Source organism: Neolamprologus multifasciatus, chromosome 3 (genome assembly GCF_963576455.1).
Source record: "Neolamprologus multifasciatus chromosome 3, fNeoMul1.2, whole genome shotgun sequence".
In the NCBI taxonomy this organism is placed as follows: domain Eukaryota; kingdom Metazoa; phylum Chordata; class Actinopteri; order Cichliformes; family Cichlidae; genus Neolamprologus; species Neolamprologus multifasciatus.
This window is the reverse complement of record NC_140441.1, coordinates 30535736-30557899: the sequence shown is the minus strand read 5'-3', so window position 1 is coordinate 30557899 and position 22164 is coordinate 30535736. Positions and strand designations below refer to the sequence as shown.

The 22164-nt window shown below is 41.6% G+C and overlaps 1 protein-coding gene across 4 annotated transcripts in view; it reads left to right on the top strand.

The window, feature by feature from the left end:
• Positions 1-22164, top strand: part of arhgap36 (Rho GTPase activating protein 36) — an 81747-nt gene that overhangs the window by 13937 nt on the left and 45646 nt on the right. The window contains exon 1 of one of the 4 annotated variants that reach the window (XM_085140045.1): positions 42-624. The exons of 2 other annotated variants lie outside the window; for them this stretch is intronic. The gene's annotated coding sequence lies outside the window, so the exon portion shown is untranslated. Of the gene's footprint in view, positions 1-41; positions 625-19829; positions 20186-22164 lie in introns of those variants that run through there. One more of the 4 variants, XM_085140035.1, reaches the window with a different exon arrangement.

Genomic DNA, 22164 nt, shown 5'->3' with positions numbered 1-22164 from the left:
TAATCTGGGAGTCTTCACTAACTAATTTTGGTGTCTAAACTTCCAAACAGTGAATCCAATCACTTTATCAATTTAAAATACAAGTATATTAAACAAAAAAGAGCCTCCCATGTTGGATGTAATAATTTCACAGCAATTTTTGATATTCTTACAAAAGTTGAAGTTGGATTCATAGAATGATTTTCCTCTTTTTACACATTACAGAGCAGTTTAGTTTATTTTTACATAAGGACAAGTATGTCACGTGAACCACACAGCACACCATGGCGTTTGTAGCTTTTAGCTAGTTAGCATTGCCCGTCTCTAGTTGGGTCTTTAACACACAAAGAAGATCAACATCATCTGCAATCTACACATACAAACACACATTAGAAACACATTGTCAGACACTACAAAGTAAAAACAGGCAAAGCGCCACAGGCCACAGACAGCAATATAATAAAATACCACAACAAAAAACAACAGGTTATTCATGGCTGCACAACTGGTTACACTTTAAAAACTGTTTCAGTTTCATTTTAAAATGTACTTTTGTAACCTCACAGGAAAAACAAAGCATCCACATAAATAAAGCATCCACATCAATAGGCAGGAGGCAGCACAAGTCATTGATCAGTCATTCAGGTGAGTTTGCTGCTATTTGAACCCTTGTATTTTCTTTCATTTCGACGCACTAGTTGGGTTTAGGTACCAAAACTGCTTTGGTGAGGTTTTAAAAGAAGCTCGTAGTTTGGATTTTTAAAAATTGCATTGCTCCATATTTCAAAGCTGAGCCTCCCCAGAAGAAATGCTGTGAATGTGTCTATTGTCAGTGTTTCACAAACTGTCTCAGAGTGTGCTGCAGCCTTTGTTCATCTGCATGCAAAAGAGCAAACTGTCGTGAAATTGTGTTTTAACTGTGGCCTCTGCTCCAGGTATAACCTGACACACTTTCTCTACGGTTAGTTAGATTTATTTTCATGTTGTGGGTTTCGGTTGTCAGATGGTGGTTTTTGGCTTTTTCTCTCAGTGAGTGCAGACAGATCACACACTCTCGTCTTCCTTTCAATGTTCCCATTAAATCCAAACTCAGCACAGCTACCATTATTTTTCTTAGTGTGGCCGACTCGTGTCAGCTTTCCTCTGAGTCTTACAAGAGCAGCAGTGATTGCAGTCCCGCAAAAATCTGCAGTGGGCTAAAAATACAGAAAAAGCAACTCTGAGCTTTACATAATAGGCTCATTGTTATATAAAGTGTCTCAACAGGGGAATAGTAATAAGTGTCTAAACCACCTGAGGGTGGTTTAGACACTTACACAGCCACGTTTCTCAAGTATGATTTTAACTTAGATCTTAATTTAAAGCAGGTTGGGAGGATTTCCTTCATTTTTCTTCTGAATATATTACAGTTTTGTAGCATTACAGTATATAAAACTGCCGGCAGGTCTTTTTAAGATTGAGAATTAATGGACCAAACTACAATTTTACACTTGGGTTTAATAAAAGCTTCAAGTCTAGAGGCCAGTATGCTGGCCAGTTTCTTATGCTGTATGCTACTTTAAACGGAGAGCTTTACAAGGACATATCTGCAGATTAATGTTTCCTTCATAGATTTCTTTTTTCAATATCTGCTCTTATAAACGTCTGTGTGCGTTGTGAGTTTATTAATTCAACTAAAAGTAAATAATATGATATTTTGTAAACAAAAAATGAGTTTAAAAAATAGGGTTTCTATTGGATATTTATTGGTGTACATGCAAAACCTTTTTTTTTTTCTTTTTAGTTATAAGAGTGTGGCAGGAATAAGGCACGGCGGGTCCAGGGATCAGTGTTGTCAGACATTTATTCACAGCACTTCACACCACACACACCTGAGTCCCCGTGTTTTTAACGTGGCGGGCGTGATTGCGGATGCCGTGCAGGTGCGTCCGCCCTCCCTGCACGCCACCGCAGACCACGCCCCACCACACACCCCCATCGCCCGATTGAGGCCGGGGAGTCATCCGGCCGAACCTACTCCCTCCCACCCCACCGGTTGGGGGGGAGCAACGTCCGTTGCGGAGGCCGCCCACACCTCCAATGGCGGAGAGCCTTGTCCGGGGGTCGGCCACGCCTCCAGCAGCAGCGGCGAAACCGGTCCGGAGGCCGGCTACCCGGCAAGCCGGCACGACCCCGCCGGCCCCGGGAGGGGCTCACTACCCGGCGCATCTGACGCTCCGGGGCAGCTCGATCCTCGACCTCGGGCACAGGTCGAGCAGGCTCCCCTGGCACGGGGACCGCCATCTCCCCTCCCGGTTTCTCCACCTCTTCCGGCGGGAGCGGCTCGTCCGCCGCTGGCTGGGGCGCTGGCGGGAGCGGCTCGTCCGCCGCTGGCTGGGGCGCTGGCGGGAGCGGCTCGTCCGCCGCTGGCTGGGGTGCTGGCGGGAGCGGCTCGTCCGCCGCTGGCTGGGGCGCTGGCGGGAGCGGCTCCGGCAGCCCCTCCCGCGACTCCTCTTCCTCCAGCCGGTGCAGACCCTCGCGCGCCTCGTCTGCCGCCTCCGGTCGGAGCGGCTCGTCCACCGCTCCCGGCAGGAGCAGCCCTTCACCCGGCTGTTCCCCCTCCTCCGGCAGGCGCAGATCCCCGCGCGCCTCGTCTGCCACCTCCGGCTGCTCAGGTGCCCCACGCGGCTCCTCCACCGCTTCGCTGTCCTCGGTACACACCTGTGGGGGTGGCGCCCAGGCCCAGAGCAGCGCCGCCAGCTCCCCAATCCGTTGCAGGTGGCGCTCGGACTGGTCCTGCTGCTCTGCCTGCTGGCGACGCACCTCCGCCGCCTGCTCCCGCTGGGCGGCCGCCATTTCGGCCACCCTCTGGGCCAGCTCCTCCACTCCCTGGCTCCGATAAGAACCCGCTGTGCCGCCTCCTGGGTTTCGGCACCACTGTGGCAGGAATAAGGCACGGCGGGTCCAGGGATCAGTGTTGTCAGACATTTATTCACAGCACTTCACACCACACACACCTGAGTCCCCGTGTTTTTAACGTGGCGGGCGTGATTGCGGATGCCGTGCAGGTGCGTCCGCCCTCCCTGCACGCCACCGCAGACCACGCCCCACCACAAAGAGCACTTTACAAGTACTCCAGGAAAGCTGTTTTGGGGCCCTAACTTAAACAAACACCAGGTAAAAATGAAAGTAAATTTTATGAAAATGCAACCTGTGCATAAAAGAAGGTATAATAAAACATCTACTGATCAACTGTTTTGTATGGATGAAGGACAAATTATTCCACTGCACCTATCTCCTGCTTCCTAATGTAGACTTTGTTGCTGTATTAGACTAAAAGCAATAAAAAACACAAGTATAAGCAAAAAAAATGCAGTTTCAAATAGCGAGCAGGGGATGATTCCTTAATATGGACAACAACTATAAAGCACTATTCGCACAGGAAGCAGTTTGCAGCAATGTGGCAGTCACTGACCACAGAAACTCAGAGACATTCAGCAAATTTAAATGACAATCGGTGCTGGGAAACATTTTGCCAACTTTAAAAGCAGGTCATTCATCACTGAGACCACAGGATACAGTTGACTGACATATAAGAGGGTAAATACATTTAGAGGGTTACCTAGTTTGCCAGGAGCCTGAAATGTGTACTGGTGACTAAAAGTGGTCCTGGACAGCTGAATCACTTCCTGTGTGGGCGGGACTTAAGTGTGATTGTACAGAAGTCTATAGTGGAAACAAAGCCTTTCATCTCTTTTGTTTCGTGACTACAGTAAACACTTTCCTGATGAGTGTATGCTAATTACATGTGTTACTGAGTAAAGCATGATGGTTTATTCAGCGGCCTGAAGCTCTACAACAGGACTTCACTGACCAATGGACAACTTTGGAGAGGATATGTCCATCCTTTATATACAGTCTGTGGTCACAAACACCAAATCTCTGTGTTAAACCCCTTTAGGAAGTCTGTGTTCGATATATCATTTGCTCGATTTTTAGTAACTTTGGGTTGTATATAGTGAATCCTTTACATGCGAAAGTGTTTAAAAGTCCAAAAATATTGCTTTTTGTCATGTTCTCTTCTTATTTCGCCTTCCTTTTCCTTCCTGTATCACTGCCACAGTAAATAAAACCAATTCGTTGATCAAGGTGCTACAACTGAATGCCTCATATGAAGAACAGAAATGAAACGTTTCGGTGTACGCTGTCATGCTACAGTGCATTTCAACAACGGCAAACGTATGTCATACAGCCTCCAAAAACAGATGGCAGTTACATCATATTTCCTGAAAAAAAAAGAAAAAGATTCCTGTTTCCTCTGCCCTCTGGGGAGGCCTCACTGCTGTGAGTGAAAGAAGATGTGAAACCATGTTTAACGAGATGAGAACAAACAAGACTGCTGCTGATTAATGGCTCAGCCTGGGTGCTGTACATCGCCGTTTCCATTTTTTCTAACTTAACATGTGAAACAGTCAGGGTCTGTTACATTATGCAAAGCACAGTAGAGGATGTGTGCCCTTGTTTTTTCAGTCTTCTTCAGCATGTTCTCGTAATTGTTTTGAGGTTGGACAAACATGCTTCCAATAATCAGATTTGAAGAGATGGATTCAAATAAAAATTAAAAAAAACAGTGGATACATAATGAGGAATCACAGACAATCAAATTAGCATGGAGACCTCTGAACATTATCTAATAATAAATGACATTTAACCACAGAATGGCAAATCAGTTGCCTTTGGGTTATAATCTAAAATATATTTAATTCAATTCAGTTCAATTTCATTTATTTATACAGCACCAAATCACAACAACAGCCGCCTCAAGGCGCTTTATATCGTAAGGTAGATCCTGCAATAATACATACAGAGAAAAAACCCAATAATCATATGAGCAAGCACTTTGGCAACAGTGGGAAGGAAAAACTCCCTTTTAACAGGAAGAAACCTCTGGCAGAACCAGGCTCAGGGAGAGGCGGGGCCATCTGCCACGATTGGTTGGGGTGAGGGGACAAAAGCCAAGTCATGGAAAAGAGCCAGAGATTAATAATAAATGCAGAGAGGTCTATTAACACATAGTGCAGACCTTCCCAAAGTGTGGGGCCCGCCCCCTGGGGGGGCGCAGAGCCATTGCAGGAGGGGGGGGGAGGGGGGGGAATGAAAAGGGGGGGAAAAAAAACACAAAACACTTGGACACTGCTAGCACGGGGCGCCCACAGAAACACAAAGCAGGAGATGAAGCATCGCTGAATATGTTTCCAAACCAACTTCATTCTAAGCCAAAGACTAGAAAATATGGTGAAGCATATCTTCCCTTTGGCTTCACCTGCACAAGTGCCGAGGTAGGTCTCCCTGCAGAATTGGTTTTACCTTCGTAGGGAGCAGCGCTGGGCTGTTTAAATCACGGACAAACAGGATCCCACAGTTGTTTATGTTTTTAAACCCATTTTGCACAGAGAGGCATTTTTTCAAAAATGTATTGATGCAATGTTGAACATTATTACACATGAAAAAAAAACTACATGTGAGGCCTCTGCCTTTCTAAATGGAGGGACAGTAATTGCGTGTGTACGTGTAAGCGTGTAAAACCTGAAGATTAACAGTATTTTGTCTCTATCTGCCATTCTGCAATTCATCTCATGTAAACAATAACGTGGTGCACAGCGTGACGTGAAAAAAGGCACATACCTTTGACATTGCGTGATGAACACGTAAATGCAAAAAAGGAGTTTTAAAAAATCTCCATTCTCGGTGATTCGAAACGCCGTTTATGTGTGGACGAAACAACTGCGTTTTCAAAAAACCCGTCTAGGTGTGGATGCAGCGTAAAAGAGTTAGTAGTTTATTTTATTACTTGTATTTGCTTAATTGTTTACTAAATGTTTGAGGTGTGAAATAAACCGCAATGGAGCAAAATATGGGTGTGCGTGGTTGGAGGATGTGTTTGTGCGTGTGCGGTGCGTGTGCGTGAGCGCGTGCACGCGTGAGAAGGGGGGGGGGGCGCGAACATTTTTCTTGTAAGATAAGGGGGGCCCAGCAAAAAAAGTTTGGGAACCACTGACATAGTGAGTGAGAAAAGTGACTGAAGAGGAAATACTCAGTGCATCATGGGAATTCTCCAGCAGCCTACATCTATTGCAGCATAACTAAGGGAGGATTCAGGGTCACCTGGTCCAGCCCTAACTATATGCTTTAGCAAAAAGGAAAGTTTTAAGCCTAATCTTGAAAGTAGAGATAGTGTCTGTCTCCCGAATCCAAACTGGAAGCTGGTTCCACAGAAGAGGGGCCTGAAAACTGAAGGCTCTCCCTCCCATTCTACTTTTTAATACTCTAGGAACAACAAGTAGGCCTGCAGAGTGAGCGCAAAGTGCTATAATAGGGTGATATGGTACTATAGTAATTAAGATATGATGGCACCTGACAATACAAGCGCTTGTATGTGAGGAGCAGGATTTTAAATTTGATTTTAACTATTATCACTTATCAGTTATTGAAGAATCTAAAATATAAAACATGTTTTGACTTATTTCACACTTTTTTGTTTATTACAAAATTCCATATGTGTTCATTCATAGTTTTGATGCTTTTAGTGAAAATGTACAATATAAATAGTCATAAAAATAAAGAAAAAACATTAAATGAGAAGGTGTGTCCAAGCTTTTGACTGGGGGTGTGTATTAACCATGGTTTACTTTAGCACACTGACGATGTTAACATCACCATCGTGTATGTTAGCATGAGATTTTGAGGTTAGCAATTAGCATGAAACACTGCTATACCCGAAAAGCACTGGTGTGATGCTCATTAGATGCCTTTCAGTCTAGCTTTATTTATTTATTTTTATTTGATTTAAACCCTTACACAGATAGGATTGTCTAACCACAGAAGCTTACGTCATTGCAGACTTAAATTTAGTACAATTTCCTCCTTCAGCAGGAAGTTATTGATTTCCCGCCACATACTCGCCAACATGAGCAGCAAATGGAGCAGAACATATGGGAGGGAGGCGGGGGCCTGTCGGACAGCGATGACAGTGTTGATTGTGATGATGGGTGCGGACCCAAATGTCCTGTTTGGAGAAAAAAGAGGTTGCTATCGTACCTCACTTGAGTTTTTTCTGTTGATGTTGGCATTTCCTGCTCATGTTGGCTGAGCATCTTAATCCAGCAAAAAATAAGGAAACAGGCATTTCCAAGACTTTTAAATTGGGTGGCACAGAGAGGAATGAAGTCAGTATATCAGAAAATAAATATGAAATCAGAACAATTAAAAACAGAATTTAATAATTGAGAAATATGTGAGTCATACTATTTTTAAATCTGTACAAACCCTCTGACTCTATAAGCATGCATTCAGAGTCTAACTGTGGATCTACTGATGAAGAAGCGCTCTGTGACGTATCCATGCATGTATGCAAAAGAAAACAAAGTGCGAGATAAATTACAGGAAAACAGTGATCAGAATTAGAAACTTAATGCCGGTCTGATATCCCAGCATGTGTTTATTATACAAATCAGCACTTTTTAATGGAACAAGCAGGTAAACGGAGAGCTGCCACTGGCTCTTCGGTTCTCATTAAGACTGTGTTATTTTTTGCTTGTTCATGCATTACATGACTTGGCCAGATGTCCAGTCACGTAGAAGCATGAATAAAGGGATCTGTAGCAGCCACTAATGCACTTAACTTTATAATGAAGAGTGCAACATTAACTAGTGCCCCAGGTGTGTTTCCATCTATGCACAGCTGTACTATAAGTCCGTAAGTGTGTGACCGCAATGACTTTTTTATACTTGTGCACATGAGATATGAGAGTGTGTGGAAAAGGAGAAAGTAATTACTGCGTCCAGTAGGTTGTAAGTCGGTAGTTTTAGAAGTCTTGTCCTTTGTGTTCTTTGTAACTATTATAGTTACATCACATTTAATGATGCTACCTTACCTTGAACGTCAGTTCCTCAAGTCCACATTTGATTGTCTTTCCGACGTAATGCAGCTGTGATAAATATTTTTGTAGGCATGCCAGATGAAATGTCTGAGTCCTTACTGATGAAGCACTTTAACAGCTTTCGTGTCATTGTTTTTGTTGAGTCACTCTCTCACCAGTTATATCTGTGTATCTTCAACAATTCAACAGGCAGTTTGTAACAAAACAAAAGGAAACATGACAGAGAGAGAGTCACGGTTGGATCTGTCATCTATCAGGTGTTCACACAAACAACCTATTCTCACATACTGATGCTTGGGGAGATATCACATCTTAATAGTCTAATTGTCTAATGTGCAGGTTAATCTGGGGGGCGGGGTGGGGGTGTTGTAATCCCATAAAATCAATATTTGGCAACAAAGATGTGCCGTGTTTATCATAAGCCAAAACAAACAGTTAGGTCTATAATTTGTTGGAAAAAGTAAAATTAACTGAAGTGCTGAATTATAGCTTAATTTGAGCTTTATCTTGTAGGAAAGTCATTAGGTGTTACATTTATTTTTCTTGTGGTGGGGCGTGGTCTGCGGTGCTGCTGCAGGGGAGGTGGATGCACCTGAGCGGCATCCACAAGCACCCCTAGTCAGCTTAAAGTCTGTACTGGGTCCTGAGTGTCTGTTGTTGTTGCCGATGTGTTCGGCTGCGAGCTGCTGCTGTGTGAGATACAGAAACTGTAATGATAAAGTCTATGCTGAAAAGCATGAAAATGTGGTGCGGTCTGCCATGGATTTGTTGCAGTATGCCTGGCAGGTCCCTGCACCCATCCCGGCTCCCCGGAGGAGGGCTGCAGAGCAACCTCCGTGTCCACCACCAGCTCACGCACCTGCCTAGCTGGATACAGAGGTTGAGGCGCCAGAGGGACCTGCTGCACAGCCTGTGGACAGTGGGCGGCAGAGTCCGGATGGATGGCTCGGGGCGTGGTCTGCAGTGCCACTGCAGGGGAATTGGGTGCATCTGAGTAGCATCTGCAATCATGCCTCGCCGGCTTAAGTCTGTACTGGGTCCTGAGTGTCTGTTGTTGTTCTGATGTGTTCGGCTGCAAGCTGCAAAGCTGCAGCTGTGTATAAGATACAGCAACTGTAACAATAAAGTCAGTGCCATAACAATGCCTCTACCATGTTTGACAGATGATGTGATATGCTTCAGGTCATGAGCTGTTTCTCTGCCTCTCCTTCCCATCATTCTGGTACAAGTTCATTTTGGGTTCATTTGTCCAGTGGCTGTTTTATTATTTACTTTTTCTAGAAAGTTTAATCTGACCTTCTTGTTTCTGAGTCTAGTGGTTTACATCTTGTTGTAAAGCTTCTGTATATCCATTTATGAAGGCTTCCCTTCATTTTAGACCTTGACCATGATATTCCCACCTCCTGGGTGTTCTTGACTTGGTTAGATCCTGGATTATTGATCTGGCCACTCCTGAAGTTTTTGCTCTCTCTGATGATGACCTCCTGAATTTGTACTGACTTCTCTTTGGTGTTCATATTTAAAGTTATAGTAAAAAGCTATAAAATACAAATTCAGCACTTGACATTTCAGTTCTTTGCTTTGAAATCTACTGTGGTGGTGGTGTACAAAGGCAAAACTACAAAAGCTGCCCATTAAAAAAATGTCTACAGATTTTAAAGCCAGTTCTTTCATTGTAAAAAGAGTGAAGCCCTCGTCATATCAGCAGTGAATGCCAACTTTCCTCTGTTTCTTATCTGTTGATCTTTATTTTAACACGTCTGAACTAGAATCAATGCTCAGAGTTTTAAACCAGCTGCGCTGAGTAATACAGATTTAGGTAGATTAAAGCTATTTTCAGATTTGGTATTTTGATATTCAGGGCAGTTAAACATGCATATCAGTGTTTATTTTCTGGCTCAGGAATACGTGAGAAAAGGCTCAGAAGAACTTTTCATTCCTGAAACTATTTTAGGATGACTGGAAAACAAAGAATCATTACTGAAGCATTTACGATGTGGGTTTGTGGTCCTTCTGTGCGTCTATGTGCTGTTTCAAAGCACAGACTCATATTTTGTTGTACATAGTATAGTCCATAGGGGGCAGTGTTGTCAACAAAGTTCACCATCTATCTGCTTCAGACGTGTGCATGTGTGTTTGTGTGTGTGTGTGCGTTGCCAGTTGACCGTTGACCATCCATCCTGTTTTGAAGCAGACAGTTGGAGTCAGCACACAAGCTTGAGGCTGTGAGATGTGCAAACATGCAATCCCACTCATGATGTTTGACCTGGAAATGTATGGCAGCGCTACAGGAAGTTAGAGGGATTAAAGATGATGTGGAGAAACCGGAAGAAGAGACAGAAAACAAGCTGACCAGTGTAAGATATCCATGAGCTCACTGGAACAAAGGATGGGTCAGCTGTAAAGGTCGAGATGATTTCTACAGCAATAAGCATATTTATGCATTACGCGACAGAAAGGTGATGATTCCCAGTGTTTTCAGAAGCTTTCCTTTGAGACATTTTCCACTTGGTGCTCCAGAAGTAGCAAAATATCCACTTCACTGACTTTCAGTGAGATGTTTCTCCACTTGTCTCTCACACGCACAGTGTCGTTTAGTTTATCTCTTGTCTCTGAAGTAGAAGTTTTGTGTGGAACAAGTGGAATCTAGATTGGTCACCAGCGCTGAGTTAGTGGAATAGACGTAAAATATGAAACATTGTGTTGACTTCTTAATATGTTGTGTAGGATCATTTTATTCTGAAAAGAATATTAATCATAAATCAAAAGACATGAACCGGTGAGCAGTCATTAGTACATTTTATTTACACACAGCCCTAAATTTCCAATTCCAATTTCCCGCGGGATGAATAAAGTATTATCAATCAATCAATCAATCAATCAATCAATCAATCAATCAAACAAATACTGATAAGTGCAAGCAAGAAGAATGAAATATAAACTGATTTTGTTTGCAGAGCTTTCATAGTTTTACCAAATGAGTCTCAATATTCACAAAATGTAATGAAGTCATTTCTGGTTGCGATGTTCCAGTCCCTTATTCTCAGTTTTATGAATATGATTATTCATCAGACCAGTCTCATGTTTACTGATTTGTCTCTATGTACACAAAGTAAAGATTCTTCACTTTTTAAGGGTGAAAAAAAGTCCACAACACATCATTTGACTCTTCATCTATACAAAATGGACCGATTGAGTGGCGCATGCTACTTTCTTGGCACAAATTGCCATATTGTATATATATATATATATATATATATATATATATATATATATATATATTTTAACAAACAGACCAAACAAATCAGAAAACAAATACTTAAAAAATGTAATCACACCATCCACGATGCACATGCACGAGCAACAGATGGATCTGATTGTGAAACCTCATGCAAAGAGCAAGAGCTGGATCGTCATCATTTCTCATTCATAACTTCATTTTAGGGTGTGGTCATTTATCTTACGTTTGATTGGCTGAGTCCATAAACTGATCAGGAAAGTAGGTTAGAGGTCAGGGAAGAGCGTTGTTTTTCCATTAACTTCTGACTTAGAACTGGGCATCTTTTTGCAGCCACAGCTATCGCCGCTTTGTGTTCGTTAAACAGAATGCAGATTTAAGTTTCTTCCATGTTGGCTTCACTTTTCAGATCAAAGCTGCATCTGCCTTTACCACTCTGTGCTCCAATCCACCACATTCAAAAACAAGGTTTCATGCATAGAAAAAAGAAAGTCCTGTCTAAGTTCAGACAATTTGCTATATTTTTGGCATTTAAAATCATTAATGATTGTGCATGTTTTATTCTCAGGTGTCCTCCTGGATACAAACAAACAATTTGGCTTATTGGAATTTCTTTTATGATAAATTTTTAGAATCTATTTTCTCAAAATGTTTTAATTCTTCTGCCAAACACAATAAAATAGTGTTCCTTTTGATTTTAAGACTGCTGATGGTGTAAAACCCACTATACCAGCGGTCCCCAACCTTTTTTGCGCCACAGACGCGTTTATGCCCGAAAATATTTTCACGGACCGGCCTTTAAGGTGTCGCGGATAAATACAACAAAATAAAACTAGTACCGGTACCGAAAAAAAGAAGATTTATTCATAACACACGTGAAAAGACCCGGGAAAACCGAGTTAACGATAAAACGATAGCAAAATAACGCTGAAAACCGCAAAAAACTCTGAAAACTATACATTTCACACCTGAGCCTCAACTCTTGCGGCCCGGTACCAGTCCGAGGCCCGGGGGTTGGGGACCGCTGCGCTATAGTTGTCAATTATACGCTCTGCAACAACTGATAAGTGAGTTTGCTACCCATAAAGTGGGATTGTCGGCCAGTCTCTGCACAAAACATATATTATTAACCAACTTTCCCTTAATGACATCTCTCTAATTCAGTTTAAAGAACTCAGCACTATCTTCATTAGAGTAAAAAAGCAAAAGCCCAGCATAGAGCGGCTCAGTGAATGTGGTCTGGACTGTGTGGAGGAGAGTCATGGTGTCAGAGACGCTGTAGAAGGCAAGAACACCTGCTCTGTGATTCATGTACACTCCTATCCTGGAGGACGGAGGGCCACAGACGTCAGTGTGGACTTTGTTGTACCAGAATATGTAACTGTTTGTGTAACAACGCAGTGACCAAGATTTGTCATTGAATCCAAATATACATTGCTCTGAGTCACCTGCTCTGCTGATACTCTTGTATGCAACTGCTACCCCGACTCCTCTCCCTCTCCACTCCACCTCCCAGTAACAACGTCCAGTCAGACTCTGTTTGCTCAGCACCTGTTTATATTCAGTAAATCTGCCTGGGTTGTTAGTGTAAGACTGATGTTGCAGCATTAATGTTGCCTTTCTGTTCCCTGCAGATAATAACAGCCGTGTGTTTGCCGTGCTTGGATCCAGTGTGATTTCACGTGAATATTTTAAGAAATCTGCTCTGGTCTTTGGTATAAAAGCACCCACTGTCCATGTCTCACACAGGATGTCCTGCAGTTTATCTCTGGTCTCTGACACAGCTGCTTTCAGCTCCTCAAAGTACATTTGAGGATAAATATTGATGCTGGATGAGCATGTAGAGTCACTGAGAGCTGACAGTGAGGGGTAGTTGTGCAGAAACTGCTCGTGGTCCTCTGTGTGTGAAAGCTGCTCCAGCTCCTCATCCATCCTCTTCAGCTCAGTGATCTCCTGCTCCAGCTTCTCCTGAGTCTCTCTGACTAGACCCAGTTCAGATTCCTGCTGGCATCTGATTTGCTGCTTCACATCATTGCATCTTTTCTTGATGAGGCGGATGAGCTCTGTGAAAATCTTTTGACTGTACTCCACTGTTTTGTCAGCAGAGCCATTGATGACCTCCACCTCTTGTTGAATTAGCTTCACATCTTTCTCTCGATCTTGGATTGTCTCCTGGATTTTTAGTCGCCTCAGCTCAAGATCCTTTTGCTTCTGCTTTTGGTAGTTCTTGGCGTCCAGTCTGCTTCAGCTCCTCCACTAGATCTGTTAACATGATGTTTTTCTCCAGGAGAGGTCTGGGTGTGAAGGTTTTCCTGCAGGGGTGATCATGGCTCAAGAGTTGGGAGTTCGCCTTGTAATCGGAAGGTTGCCGGTTCGAGCCCCGGCTTGGACAGTCTCGGTTGTTGTGTCCTTGGGCAAGACACTTCACCCGTTGCCTACTGGTGGTGGTGGTGGTGGTCAGAGGGCCCGGTGGCGCCAGTGCTTGGTACCCTCACCTCTGTCAGTGCGCCCCAGGGTGGCTGTGGCTACAATGTAGCTTACCATCACCAGTGTGTGAATGTGTGTGTGAATGGGTGGATAAAGCGCTTTGGGGACCTTAGGGACTAGTAAAGACTAGTAAAGCACTATATAAATACAGGCCATTTACCATTGAGGGCAGCTGTATTTTCTTTTTGGATCCTCTATATCCCAGTGGGTCTTATACAGCTCATGCAGTAGCTGTGTCCACAGGGAATAGCTACTGGATCCTTCAGTAAATCTATACAAATTGAACAAGAGAATTTCTCTGAAAAAAATTTCTCCTCTCAGCAGCAACGAACGTCTGAAGAGTTTAGCTGCATTCAGACTCTACTTTGTGTTACCTGGAGAAAAAGGTGTGGTTTGGATCTTGGCAACATTTATTATCTTAATTTGATACGTTTATTGTCAGTTTGATTTTTTTTCCCATGATAGTTGCCCTACCATTAAACCATAAAAAGTTAAACTTTGATCATGAGGGACCACTGACGTGCAGCTGATGACACACTTACTCATTTGAAGTGTGACTCAACTAAAATAAGCTACCAGCAGCATAACAGTGCAATAGCAGTGAGACAGCACTATTTACAGTGATAGCATACGACAAATGTAAGCACAAAAGCAAAACTAGTAAAAAGTATAACATCACTACTTTACACTTTATTTTAACAGTGACTAAGGTAACTTATCCTTTGTGTGTCGTATATGTTTTAGGTATTATGTGTTATATAAATTATGTGTTGTATATTGGATTGAGCGTTTTAATGTAACCATATAAGTAATTTTCATTCACCGCTTGATCTTCTTGTCATTACCAGCTGCTTGTATATCCTCACGTGCCCTCAAGGCCATGAGGGCACGTGAGGATATACAAGTGTGTTTATTTTGGTTCAAATAGTGAAAAATGTTTGTTGTATTCACCATTAGCAGGAACAGTTGTCATGCATTTAAAAAAAAAAACTACTGTGCTTGGTTGGAAGTTGTTGAAGTAGCTCTCGTTTTATATATGAAATCGTCATCTGAAGTTGACATGCTGCTCTCAGTCTCAGACATGCATGGGCTTTTCTCATTATTGCATACAACAGGGAACACAAGTGCATGGTGTTGCTATCGTGACAATTTTTTTTAATCACCTAAAACTATTTACCAATATTATCCTGAATCATATGATATGACACAGCCCACAGAGACCACAGGATGACCAAAATTATTGCAACTCTGTGCAACTTGCAATCTTGTTGCGTTTGAAATAGTTGCTTCAAAGACCAGGACCAAGTCTGCAGTCAGCTGTTGTCTTCGAAGTGAATTTGGTCGACTGGAGGTTGAGAGAGGTGCATGCTCAATCTCTAAATAACTGGATTCAGTTGTTGCATTTCAAGAAAAAAATAATATTAAGTACAGCATGAATAAACACTCCATGAAAATGATAAAGGGCTGGATCATTTCTTTGTTACGTCAACTTTAACAGACTCCAGGGGCACTCCTACACGTCTTGATACTCAGTAGGGAGGTTTGAAGTTTTTTTGGCAGCTTCAAAGCAAAACATACTGGCTACAAGAACATTCAAGAACGGTTTGTCAGGTTAAACTTCACAATGTTTTAATTTTATTACTGTTTGTGTGGTTCTATGTTCCAAACTCGGCAGTTTGCTTGTAATACTTTGACATCCTTATCTCATGTTTTTTGTCCGCCCTCACAAAGTAATAAGGCTCATTAAATCTGACCTCTTGCCACTGTTAACCTTTAGGGGTCAGAAGTGTCAAGTGGTTTAGCTGCTGTTACTTGGGCCTCACAAATGGGAGTCCTGATGGTCATTTTCCACATGTGTTTTCACACGGACCTCTTCACAGCTATTAGGAGGAATCTGGACAGCGTGATGGAATCTTCTTGCGGGATTTAATCAATTTATTGGTTATCATAGCATTTAATACCTACCTTTTCAACTTTAGATACTTATAATTTGAGCACAGATTAACCTATAATAGAGTGAATAATGTAGCCAGACACTTCCTTTTTTGCTCTTGCTCTTAAAAGTTTTGTTTAGTGAAAGGTCAGTAAAAATATTTGGTTAAAGGAGTAGTGATGGTAACTGATAATGCCCACAAGTTCTGCATCTCTGGGAAGTATCCAAGCATTTTGTTGTCGACTCATTACAAGCCCCAACTCGACTGTTGTGGTTCAGTTGCTACTTGCCCAGCACTGCCTGGTACATCATCCATGTCTTATAAAAGTTATGTTCCCAGACAGCCAAACTGTATTCTTAGGAATGCTTCAACGTCAAATATGTTTCTGGTGAGTATAAATTTCCAGGTGGATGAGTCACGCCTTATACCTGGAAATAAGGGAGAAGCTTTTACATCAGGTATTCAATTGAAATTTAAGGAAGTACGGTTAGAGAAAATTTCCTCCAACAGAGAATATCTTAAAGTTCCACATGCATCATAATTCAGTGCAGTATATTTCGATTGGCCTAATAGTGGCATCAATGCCTTTATGTCAACAACAACTGCCTGTCAAGTAAATGGAAGAAAGTACAATTCAGTAGCATTTCAGCAGCGTTTATTTACTTCCAATATGAACCAGAGAGCTCTTCAGTAATAAAATAATTATAAAGTAAATGCTAAGTGCTTCATTAAAAAAAGTCTAGTTTGAGGGTTTTTTTGTCCATAACTACACTTCACAAGTAAACCGTCTCAACAAAAATAACAACAGGTTTAACCCCCTCTGTCCTTTGACTTACGTCTTTGGACACCTAGCTAAGTTTTGTTTTCACGTATGTTCACATTCACATCATTGCTTTGTAGAAATAACTTGATTGGCTGAGTGGCATCAGGGATGATAGGTTACAATGCATTTTGATCTATGTACCTCCAGTGACTACTGCAAAAGACAAAGAAAAAAGCTGTGCACATTAAAATAACTGTAAGTAATAGAAAAAAACCTGTGCAGAGTGAAAAAATTCCATTAAAATCTAATCAGTCTGAATCCATATTGAACAGCATGTCCCTCCAGCTGTTGGTGAGCTATGGATGGTTTGTGAACTTGGATTTGAAACTTTGAGTTTAGTGTTGTTGGCCAAATTAGTATGACACTGGAAGGCAAGTTTTTTGTTTGTTTTTCTTATTTTAAATTAAATGCTGGGAATTTCTTGTTTGTTACTTATTTAACTTCACAGGGTGACATTAGCCTTTTTTTGACACTGCTGTGTTAGCTATTTTGAGGCAGAAATTAGCATAGTTGGCTGGGAGTGGTAAGTGGTAACATATCAGTTAATCCTTTAACCCTTTAAAGCCGATTGGAGCGGGCACGGTCCGTTTTGCGAAACTATTTTTAAATCCCTGTAGAACCGGAACCACGCAAGCTAGCACAATAATTTTTTTTGCGTATGAAACCGGAGGAGTTGTACTTACATCTTATGCCATCAGTTTGCCCTAGGTCACGGTTTCCTTCCATATATAGCTTTGCAAAAATTGCATAAAAAGCACTTGCAGCAACAAAAACATAATATTCCAGAAACACGCTTTGCCTATCCGATCAGCTGTTCAAAACACTTCCTACGTTGGAAAAGACGTCAGCACGAACTATCGCATGTCCGCCGTTACCTGCCCGAAACCAGAAGTGACGTAATTTCCCCGGAAAATGTAGTTTTTTTACCTTCGGGGCCTTATAAATCTATAGTGGTATTTTTAGAAGTCATGTTTGACTGTATACTTTTCTGTATCGTTTCTGGGATGCTTAGAACTCAAATTGCACTGCTAGAAATAGTTTATTTTGATGCATATGCTGTTTTTTTTTGCAAATTTGCATTATAATATTGTTTTTTTTTCTTTCAATATATAAAAATTGGTGTATCTCAAAAATAAAACTATGAAGACACTCAAAATAAATTTCCTGTTGTTGGAAACTATTTTGTGCAACTTTTTTGTATTTACAGTTTTGAGGGATAAACAAAAACGATTTTCAATTTTTTTGTACTTAATTGCACTTTTTTGCAATTTATGTAGTTACTATGGACTTGGGCTATAACGGTTGTATTAATATATAGCAACTTGAAATGCTCCCAAAAATGGCACTACAGCATGTAAAAGTATAAAGATTGTGGCTCAAGAGTTGGCAGTTTGTCTTGTGATCGGAAGGTTGCCGGTTCGAGCCCCAGCCCTCGGTCATTGTGTCCTTGGGCAAGACACTTCACCTACTGGTGTTGGCCAGAGTGGCCGATGGCGCAATATGGCAGCCTCGCTTCTGTCATTGTGCCCCAGGGCAGCTGTGGCTGCAACTGTAGCTTGCCTCCACCAGTGTGTGAATGTGAGAGTGAATGAATAGTGGAATTGTTAAGTGCTTTGAGGGTCTCCAAAAGTGCTATATAAATTCAATTCATTATTATTATTATTATTATTATTATTATTATTATTATTATAAGCTCTGGCGGACTTGGTTCTATGGTAGGTCTTAAAGGGTTAAAGCTAGTAATTGTGGTTAACGAGCTGTATTCATAAATTGTATATACCGTAACTGGAACTGTATTAAAAGGCTCTAGAAAGTACAAACTCGGTTAAGAAGTCAAGCTCAGTGAGGTAATATTGGCTGTCGTGAACCCTAACAGACAGCTAGCACCCTAGGGACCAGTTAGCGACCACATGGCAGCCACAAGTAACAAGAGGAAGTTCGACTATTCCTTGAATGGCTGTGAGTGGCATCTGGAGTTTTTTTTGTAGCTGCCAGTGTTACTTTCACATGGAATAAAGATCACATCAATCTCTTACAAAGTGACAAATATAGATCAGATTATTCCAAAGAAGGAATAAAATGAACATGTTTTTGTTTTTCTAAAACGGCGACAATTAATATGGTTAGTAGATGGCTATGAACAGATATCCACTGAATGTCTACAACTTGTACACAGACTAATATTACCAGAGCCTGTCAGGAATTCTCTCTTTTCAGTCTTTCGACTAAGAAACTTTATTTTATTAGTAGAACACTCTTCTTGAACACATGGTTTGTTGTGTTTGGAAACACAGTGAAATCTCTGTAAGAACTCCCTCAAACCAACGTCATGGTAACGCCTGCAACATTGGTTCAGCTTTCATTTTGTTGCTATTTTTCAACCATGACTAGAAGTTGAGAAATTAGTGCCAGCCACTGGTTATTCAACGTCAAAATGTTTGGTTCCTCCTGTGCTGTTGGCCAACAGGCTGCTGGTAGAAACTGAGCTACTACTGGGTACAGTGAGAGAGAAGGAATGGCAGGAGGGTGGAGGTGACAGAGAGGTCTTTAGATGCAGGGACTATGGCTGATAGAGGGACAGAGCGGGTGCAATAATAATGGAGAGAAGATGGAGCTGCCAGACAAGAGGGAAAAAGGAAGACCACTATCTTGGAAACATGGTAACTATTATTCCCTGGATTTGGCTTTACTGGGTCAGAAGTGGTTCTCGGGCAGCTTTTAATATCCGCTCACACTTGAGTAGATGTACTATGCTGTAGTATTCTTCCTCTGGTCAACTACTCCTTTTCTATTTTTCTTCTGAGCTCCGCTGTCCTGTCTGTCCTTTTTATAGAGCTTTTATCCTGTTGTTTTAATCCTCCTCCTACTCAGTCCCTCCCTCCCTCCATTTACTTACTTCCCTCCTTCAGGCGCTTCTTCTCTTTCTACCTCGTCCCTCCTTTCTACCTCCTTTCCTCAAGTCATCCTCTAAAACCTTGCCTCTTTTTACCCACTTCCATCAGCTTACCACCTCCTTATTTTTTTCCCTTCTTCTCTTTATGTAACTATTTCTTCTTATCTGCCTCCTTTCCTGTCTCCTGAATGAACACTCTCTCGCCTTTTTCTACGACCTGTCACTTTTATCTCATACGCCCTTTTTCATCACTTCTGTTTTTCTTTCTTATATCTCAGTTTAACTTGTCTATCTTCTAATTTCCCGCATATATCTTGTCCTCTTTCCTGTCTCCCTATCTCATTTTCATCTCCTTTTTAGACCCTTCACACTTTCCCTTTTGTCCTCTGCATTTTATTTCCTTCATTCTTCTTCTAACCTTATACTGCTTTTCTACTTATTCTCTCCTGTGGTCTCCTTAGCCTCTTCCCCATTTACCACTCCTACACCTTCCTCCCGCCCTTATCTTTGCTCATTTGCTACTACTTGTTTCCTATTATGCCCACACTTCTTCATCTTCCCTACCTCTTTCCATCACCTCTTCCTCTCCCTTCATTGCTCCTTTTTTCTTTCCTCTTCTTTTCCTCTGTCTTGTGTTTATGTTTTCAGTTCCTGAAAGTCAAGTCAGCATGCGCCACTCCTCCTCCTGCTCTCGTAATCATACTCATTCTCAGCCCTCCCCATTCCCCCGTGCCCTCCTCTCTCTCACACTGTGTATATCCCATTCGGCCACTTTCCGCATTAACTCCTAGTCGTTTCATTCAGCTCAGAGCTGATATGCGGCTGTTTCTCTGATCAAAGTCTGTATACAAGGAGGCTCAGAATTCTGGAGGACCACCTGTTGCATTTTGATTGAAAGACGCCCCAATACAGGTACAGACTTTGTGTTTGTTTGAGGGTTGAAGCAAGTGCACTTTGCCATCTGCTGCTTTACCTGTCTGTTGTGATTTTCAGTGCTTCTGTTACCTGTCAGAGACCTGAGTGATGATGCACGTCTTTTCTTAATGACTTTCTCTAAATTTATCATTTTATTCGCATCATTTTGAGACCATGGCAGTGTGCTTATGTAAAGACAAAATCTCAAGTATTAGGATGTTTCGTTACACCTAAAATGTCTCCTGTGCTTCCCCAGAAAAGTCTGATATTATGCCTAAAATAAAACTCTCATGTTTCTTAAACAGTTCGTAGAAACAGCAAATGTGGTGGGAGCTCCATTAGCTATAATTAGGTGGGAACATTATTTTGTAAACACCATTAATTCAGTCATTTGAAGATTGTAAATAAGCTTATTTAATTAATCACCTCAAATTAGGTCACGCTTTGGGGGAAAGGAAAACCATGAAATAATCTGGCGCTCCTGAGAAACACAAGGAAAAATACAACTTTTTTTTTTTCTTCAAATGTAGTCAGTTAAAATGTGACTTTAAAAAAAATATTTATACTGCAAATAACACCATACATGTCCATGCATAATGCATAAGCAAAGTTTCAGCATCATCCTATGAATCCACTTCTATTTGTATTCATCTGCTGGCTAAGCTTTGAGTTTCAGACAGCAAGGAGTCTGTGTGAGCCCCTTAAAATCCCCGAGTTTTTCTGTGCTTTTATAACTCGAGTTGTGGGGACATAAAAGTGATAACAAGCTCAGTCTGTGGGGACCTGTCTTTATTGTTGGGGACATAAAGCATGTAAAATGTAACATTTTAGAGTGATGAACAGAGTGTAATGTCTTCTGTAGGGATAAAAACATATTATCTGTGGTTGTATACTTGCATTACTCATACAGTGGGGACATACAGATTTACGTGACCACTTAGTGAGGACTCGACTACTTTTGGTGATGAAAAGCATATCCTTATAATCTACAACATTTCACATTACGTGACAGGATGAAGACTAGAGTGTAATCGCTTCTAAATTATGTGTGTGTGTGTGTGTGTGTACTTGTTTTGCTGATATTGTGGGGACAAATGTATTTACACAGCTGCTTACTGGGGACTTGACTTACCTTTGCAGATGAAAAGCACATTTATGATGTAAAAAATTAGACATTTCAGGATGAATACTAGAGTATAATTTAGTCTTTTGTGTTTGTGTGTGTGTGTGTGTGTGGCAACATGCCAGTTCAGTCAGGACTGACACAATACCATTGCTGTGTCGACGCAGGATCCGTCTTTGTGGCTCGGCCGTCAGTCTTTAGCACTGCCAAGGGGCCTATTAGCTCTGCCTGTCTGTTTACGCGTGTGTCTGTGTATGTTTGCGCGTATGTGTGTGTGTGTGTGTGTGTCTCTTCCTGTCAGTGAACAAGCAAGTATCTTTGCATACTAATGTATGTTAAGCTCACTCTGTGAGGTAGTTTTTGACAACATCCTAATTAGACCAGCTGCCGTTCCTTATTTATTCTAAGAAAAACAAGACGTGGAGCTGCATAATGTGAACATAATGTTCCTTCATTAGAAAGGATCAAGGAACCACAGAAGGTACTGCACGTATTATTTGCATGTGTGTGTGTTTAACATACTGAAAGGAAAGGAGGAAATAAAAAAGTCATTTGTGTTCTCACGAACTGTTTCATTCTTTTCAAACAAGATAGTGTTTTTGAACAAGCTAGAAATCTGCTTTACCATGTCACTTTGTCTAGGATTTTGGTATTTTAATTAATAAATACAGTATATTATTTTGTAGACCAGCTTTATCCACTTGTCCCTTGTGGCACTTACTTCATAAACCTCCATAAGCAGTATTAGGACGGAAAGGGTCAGTTTGTATATTAGACCTATTTATAACTTAAGCTTTACAGAGAGCCTACGGGATTCTTATTGTCCCTCACCAGTGAAGCGGCAAAGCCATTA